The sequence below is a fragment of the Uranotaenia lowii genome, chromosome 1 (genome assembly GCF_029784155.1).
Source record: "Uranotaenia lowii strain MFRU-FL chromosome 1, ASM2978415v1, whole genome shotgun sequence".
Lineage (NCBI taxonomy): Eukaryota > Metazoa > Arthropoda > Insecta > Diptera > Culicidae > Uranotaenia > Uranotaenia lowii.
In genome coordinates this window covers 187,424,103-187,430,208 of record NC_073691.1, presented here as the reverse complement: position 1 = coordinate 187,430,208, position 6,106 = coordinate 187,424,103, and the positions used below count along the sequence as shown (strand labels likewise).

The following is a 6,106-nucleotide window of genomic DNA, read 5'->3' as shown; positions in this document are numbered from 1 at the left end:
TTTTGTCATTTTTGTCATTTTTGTCATTTTTTGTCATTTTTGTCATTTTTGTCATTTTTGTCATTTTTGTCATTTTTGTCATTTTTGTCATTTTTGTCATTTTTGTCATTTTTGTCATTTTTGTCATTTTTGTCATTTTTGTCATTTTTGTCATTTTTGTCATTTTTGTCATTTTTGTCTTTTTGTCATTTTTGTCATTTTTGTCATTTTTGTCATTTTTGTCATTTTTGTCATTTTTGTCATTTTTGTCATTTTTGTCATTTTTGTCATTTTTGTCATTTTTGTCATTTTTGTCATTTTTGTCATTTTTGTCATTTTTGTCATTTTTGTCATTTTTGTCATTTTTGTCATTTTTGTCATTTTTGTAATTTTTGTAATTTTTGTCATTTTTGTCATTTTTGTCATTTTTGTCATTTTTGTCATTTTTGTCATTTTTGTCATTTTGTCATTTTTGTCATTTTTGTCATTTTTGTCATTTTTGTCATTTTTGTCATTTTTGTCATTTTTGTCATTTTTGTCATTTTTGTCATTTTTGTCATTTTTGTCATTTTTGTCATTTTTGTCATTTTTGTCATTTTTGTCATTTTTGTCATTTTTGTCATTTTTGTCATTTTTGTCATTTTTGTCATTTTTGTCATTTTTTGTCATTTTTGTCATTTTTGTCATTTTTGTCATTTTTGTCATTTTTGTCATTTTTGTCATTTTTGTCATTTTTGTCATTTTTGTCATTTTTGTCATTTTTGTATTTTGTCATTTTTGTCATTTTTGTCATTTTTGTCATTTTTGTCATTTTTGTCATTTTTGTCATTTTTGTCATTTTTGTCATTTTTGTCATTTTTGTCATTTTTGTCATTTTTGTCATTTTTGTCATTTTTGTCATTTTTGTCATTTTTGTCATTTTTGTCATTTTTGTCATTTTTGTCATTTTTGTCATTTTTGTCATTTTTGTCATTTTTGTCATTTTTGTCATTTTTGTCATTTTTGTCATTTTGTCATTTTATTCAATTTTGTCATTTTTGTCATTTTTGTCATTTTTGTCATTTTTGTCATTTTTGTCATTTTGTCATTTTTGTCATTTTTGTCATTTTTGTCATTTTTGTCATTTTTGTCATTTTTGTCATTTTTGTCATTTTTGTCATTTTGTCATTTTTGTCATTTTTGTCATTTTTGTCATTTTTGTCATTTTTGTCATTTTTGTCATTTTTGTCATTTTTGTCATTTTTGTCATTTTTGTAATTTTTGTCATTTTTGTCATTTTTGTCATTTTTGTCATTTTTGTCATTTTTGTCATTTTTGTCATTTTGTCATTTTTGTCATTTTTGTCATTTTTGTCATTTTTGTCATTTTTGTCATTTTTGTCATTTTTGTCATTTTTGTAATTTTATTCATTTTTGTCATTTTTGTCATTTTTGTCATTTTTGTCATTTTTGTCATTTTTGTCATTTTTGTCATTTTTGTCATTTTTGTCATTTTTGTCATTTTTGTCATTTTTGTCATTTTTGTCATTTTTGTCATTTTTGTCATTTTTGTAATTTTTGTCATTTTTGTCATTTTTGTCATTTTTGTCATTTTTGTCATTTTTGTCATTTTTGTCATTTTTGTCATTTTTGTCATTTTTGTCATTTTTGTCATTTTTGTCATTTTTGTCATTTTTGTCATTTTTGTCATTTTTGTCATTTTTGTCATTTTTGTCATTTTTGTCATTTTTGTCATTTTTGTCATTTTTGTCATTTTTGTCATTTTTGTCATTTTTGTCATTTTTGTCATTTTTGTCATTTTTGTCATTTTTGTCATTTTTGTCATTTTTGTCATTTTTGTCATTTTTGTCATTTTTGTCATTTTTGTCATTTTTGTCATTTTTGTCATTTTTGTCATTTTTGTCATTTTGGTCATTTTATTGAATTTTGTCAATTTTGTCATTTTTGTCATTTTTGTCATTTCTGTCATTTTGTCATTTTTGTCATTTTTGTCATTTTTGTCATTTTTGTCATTTTTTGTCATTTTTGTCATTTTTGTCATTTTTGTCATTTTTGTCATTTTTGTCATTTTTGGTCATTTTATTGAATTTTGTCAATTTTGTCATTTTTGTCATTTTTGTCATTTTTGTCATTTTTGTCATTTTTGTCATTTTTGTAATTTTTGTAATTTTTGTAATTTTTGTAATTTTTGTACATTTTTGTAATTTTTGTCATTTTTGTCATTTTTGTCATTTTTGTCATTTTTGTCATTTTTTGTCATTTTTGTCATTTTTGTCATTTTTGTCATTTTTGTCATTTTTGTCATTTTTTGTCATTTTTGTCATTTTTGTCATTTTTGTCATTTTTGTCATTTTTGTCATTTTTGTCATTTTTGTCATTTTTGTCATTTTTGTCATTTTTGTCATTTTTGTCATTTTTGTCATTTTTGTCATTTTTGTCATTTTTGTCATTTTTGTCATTTTTGTCATTTTTGTCATTTTTGTCATTTTTGTCATTTTTGTCATTTTTGTCATTTTTGTCATTTTTGTCATTTTTGTCATTTTTGTCATTTTTGTCATTTTTGTCATTTTTGTCATTTTTGTCATTTTTGTCATTTTTGTCATTTTTGTCATTTTTGTCATTTTTGTCATTTTTGTCATTTTTGTCATTTTTGTCATTTTTGTCATTTTTGTCATTTTTGTCATTTTTGTCATTTTTGTCATTTTTGTAATTTTTGTAATTTTTGTCATTTTTGTCATTTTGTCATTTTTGTCATTTTGTCATTTTTGTCATTTTTGTCATTTTTGTCATTTTTGTCATTTTTGTCATTTTTGTCATTTTTGTCATTTTTGTCATTTTTGTCATTTTTGTCATTTTTGTCATTTTTGTCATTTTTGTCATTTTTGTCATTTTTGTCATTTTTGTCATTTTTGTCATTTTTGTCATTTTTGTCATTTTTGTCATTTTTGTCATTTTTGTCATTTTTGTCATTTTTGTCATTTTTGTCATTTTTGTCATTTTTGTCATTTTTTGTCATTTTTGTCATTTTTGTCATTTTTGTCATTTTTGTCATTTTTGTCATTTTTGTCATTTTTGTCATTTTTGTCATTTTTGTCATTTTTGTCATTTTTGTCATTTTTGTCATTTTTGTCATTTTTGTCATTTTTTGTCATTTTTGTCATTTTTGTCATTTTTGTCATTTTTGTCATTTTTGTCATTTTTGTCATTTTTGTCATTTTTGTCATTTTTGTCATTTTTGTCATTTTTGTCATTTTTGTCATTTTTGTCATTTTTGTCATTTTTGTCATTTTTGTCATTTTTGTCATTTTATTCAATTTTGTCATTTTTGTCATTTTTGTCATTTTTGTCATTTTTGTCATTTTTGTCATTTTTGTCATTTTTGTCATTTTTGTCATTTTTGTCATTTTTGTCATTTTTGTCATTTTTGTCATTTTTGTCATTTTTGTCATTTTGTCATTTTTGTCATTTTTGTCATTTTTGTCATTTTTGTCATTTTTGTCATTTTTGTCATTTTTGTCATTTTTGTCATTTTTGTCATTTTTGTCATTTTTGTCATTTTTGTAATTTTATTCATTTTTGTCATTTTTGTCATTTTTTGTCATTTTTGTCATTTTTGTCATTTTGTCATTTTTGTCATTTTTTGTCATTTTTGTCATTTTGTCATTTTTGTCATTTTTGTCATTTTTGTCATTTTTGTCATTTTTGTCATTTTTGTCATTTTTGTCATTTTTGTCATTTTTGTCATTTTTGTCATTTTTGTCATTTTTGTCATTTTTGTCATTTTTGTCATTTTTGTCATTTTTGTCATTTTTGTCATTTTTGTCATTTTTGTCATTTTTGTCATTTTTGTCATTTTTGTCATTTTTGTCATTTTTGTCATTTTTGTCATTTTTGTCATTTTTGTCATTTTTGTCATTTTTGTCATTTTTGTCATTTTTGTCATTTTTGTCATTTTTGTCATTTTTGTCATTTTTGTCATTTTTGTCATTTTTGTCATTTTTGTCATTTTTGTCATTTTTGTCATTTTTGTCATTTTTGTCATTTTTGTCATTTTTGTCATTTTTGTCATTTTTGTCATTTTTGTCATTTTTGTCATTTTTGTCATTTTTGTCATTTTTGTCATTTTTGTCATTTTTGTCATTTTTGTCATTTTTGTCATTTTTGTCATTTTTGTCATTTTTGTCATTTTTGTCATTTTTGTCATTTTTGTCATTTTTGTCATTTTTGTCATTTTTGTCATTTTTGTCATTTTTGTCATTTTTGTCATTTTTGTCATTTTTGTCATTTTTGTCGTTTTGGTCAGCTGAAAAATTTTGCAGGTCATTGTTTGTACTAATTAAAAACTGACGTGGTTGGTCAATAGACTAGTGATATATGAATTGACCACTTCTGCGGCCACCTCATTAGTTAGTTACTCACTACACTCTCAACTAAAATTGAAGTTGCTATTCAACTTCCATGCTCGTTCAGATTTCGATATCATCCAATTGGACTTCCTAACGGAAACATTTAAGGTTTCAATTCATTAGACGGTTTCATTTTGGAATGTCCATTTGTATGCTTCCGTTAATGCTTTCATGTTCGCGACACTACAACAAAAAATAAATAAATAAACAAAACCACTACAGGTGACATCACATCGCTCGGTTAGTCGACAGGACACTGTGTTGATCCCTAATGGATGCGTTGGATGCAGAAACAGCTACAGGTCTACAAACAGGAGACGTGTGCTAAAAATCTGTCAACTATACATCAAACACGCTGCACACGAACAGGACGAACAAACGATCTAAATACACAGAAGTTCGAATCAAACAGGATCAATCCGGACAACGTTGGAGCAGTCAGATCAATCCGCACAAACACTAAAGTTTGTACACAGAAAAGTGCGCGCGCAGACAAGCAGACAAAACGGCAAACGCAACGACGAACAACCAACAACGACGGGCCAACCAGAACAACAGCTAGTCGGGTGGAATCAGCAAGGCATAATATTTAGTTGCCAAGACACACCGACCTATTTGTTGCCAGGCTGCCACCAGGTAGTAGGAACAGGGCGGTACAAATCGGTTACCCGTATACAGACCTAGCTTACCTATCGACGCGTTTGGCGAGTGGGGCCGCAGGGATGCCATGCTCGGTTGCCGGGATGGGAGTCGCACGGACATGCGGGATCCACGCCGTTCCTGACCGTGCAGCAGTTTGTTCTCACGCAGGAGGGACACGTTCATTAGCCGAGGATTGGGGGGTGTTGAAGATCGTGCGATTGTCGCGCCAGCGGGCCCTGGAAAGAAGGAAGAGAATTTTACATTAGTTGACATGTTTTGTTTCGTTCTTTAACAAGACTCTTTTTCGTAAGTTTACTTTTGAGTATCGTGTCTATATTGCCGTATTTTTAAGCTAGCGTACAGCAGAAAATGCATTTCTTTATGAAAATTACACATCATGGATCCACCGGTGGGATATTTATGTACGTTGAAAGAAATAAATGTTTGCATCAACTCGGGAGCCATAAAGAGCCAAAAACCTTGTGGCCAGCGAACCAAAACCCCCGAATGTATGCAACCATGAACTTATTCCAATGAAATTCCAGAAATTTCATCGTTTCCAAAGCGCTATTTTAATTTTTTTATGATTATTAAGATTTTTTATCAAAAAGGTCATAATCAACAAATCTGCACTATTTGTAGAAAATAAATTCAAAAAACCTCAGATTAGAATTGAAATTCCTCAAGTAATCAGAGGCTCTTATCATTAGACTTTCCTTTACGTTATAGTAAACAAACTTTAAACAGTTTACAATAACTACTCACGCACGAGAGACAAAAATGGCAAAAAAATTAAAAAAAAACAAAAAGACAAAAATTTCGAAAATTACTCAAAAGATAAAAGTTACAAAAATGTTGAATAATGACAGAAATATCACCCCCGAATTCACATTATGAATTGCCTTGATGAAATTGGATCTTTCGATTGCAAATTGTGTTGAAATTTCTCGCGATCTCAAACTCTTTCAACTCTTGACCATCCTATAGGCATTGATTGAGACAATATGGTTGTCCCCAAACATGAGTGAGATAACGAGACTCGATGCAAGTATGAGAATGCATGCCGTTGAGAAATTGAAA

General features: G+C 27.4%; 1 pseudogene; it reads right to left on the bottom strand.

Moving 5' to 3' along the window:
- Positions 1 to 5,422, bottom strand: part of LOC129738224 (ATP-binding cassette sub-family C member 4-like) — a 14,101-nt pseudogene extending 8,679 nt beyond the window's left edge.
- Positions 5,423 to 6,106: the final 684 nt, after the last annotated feature.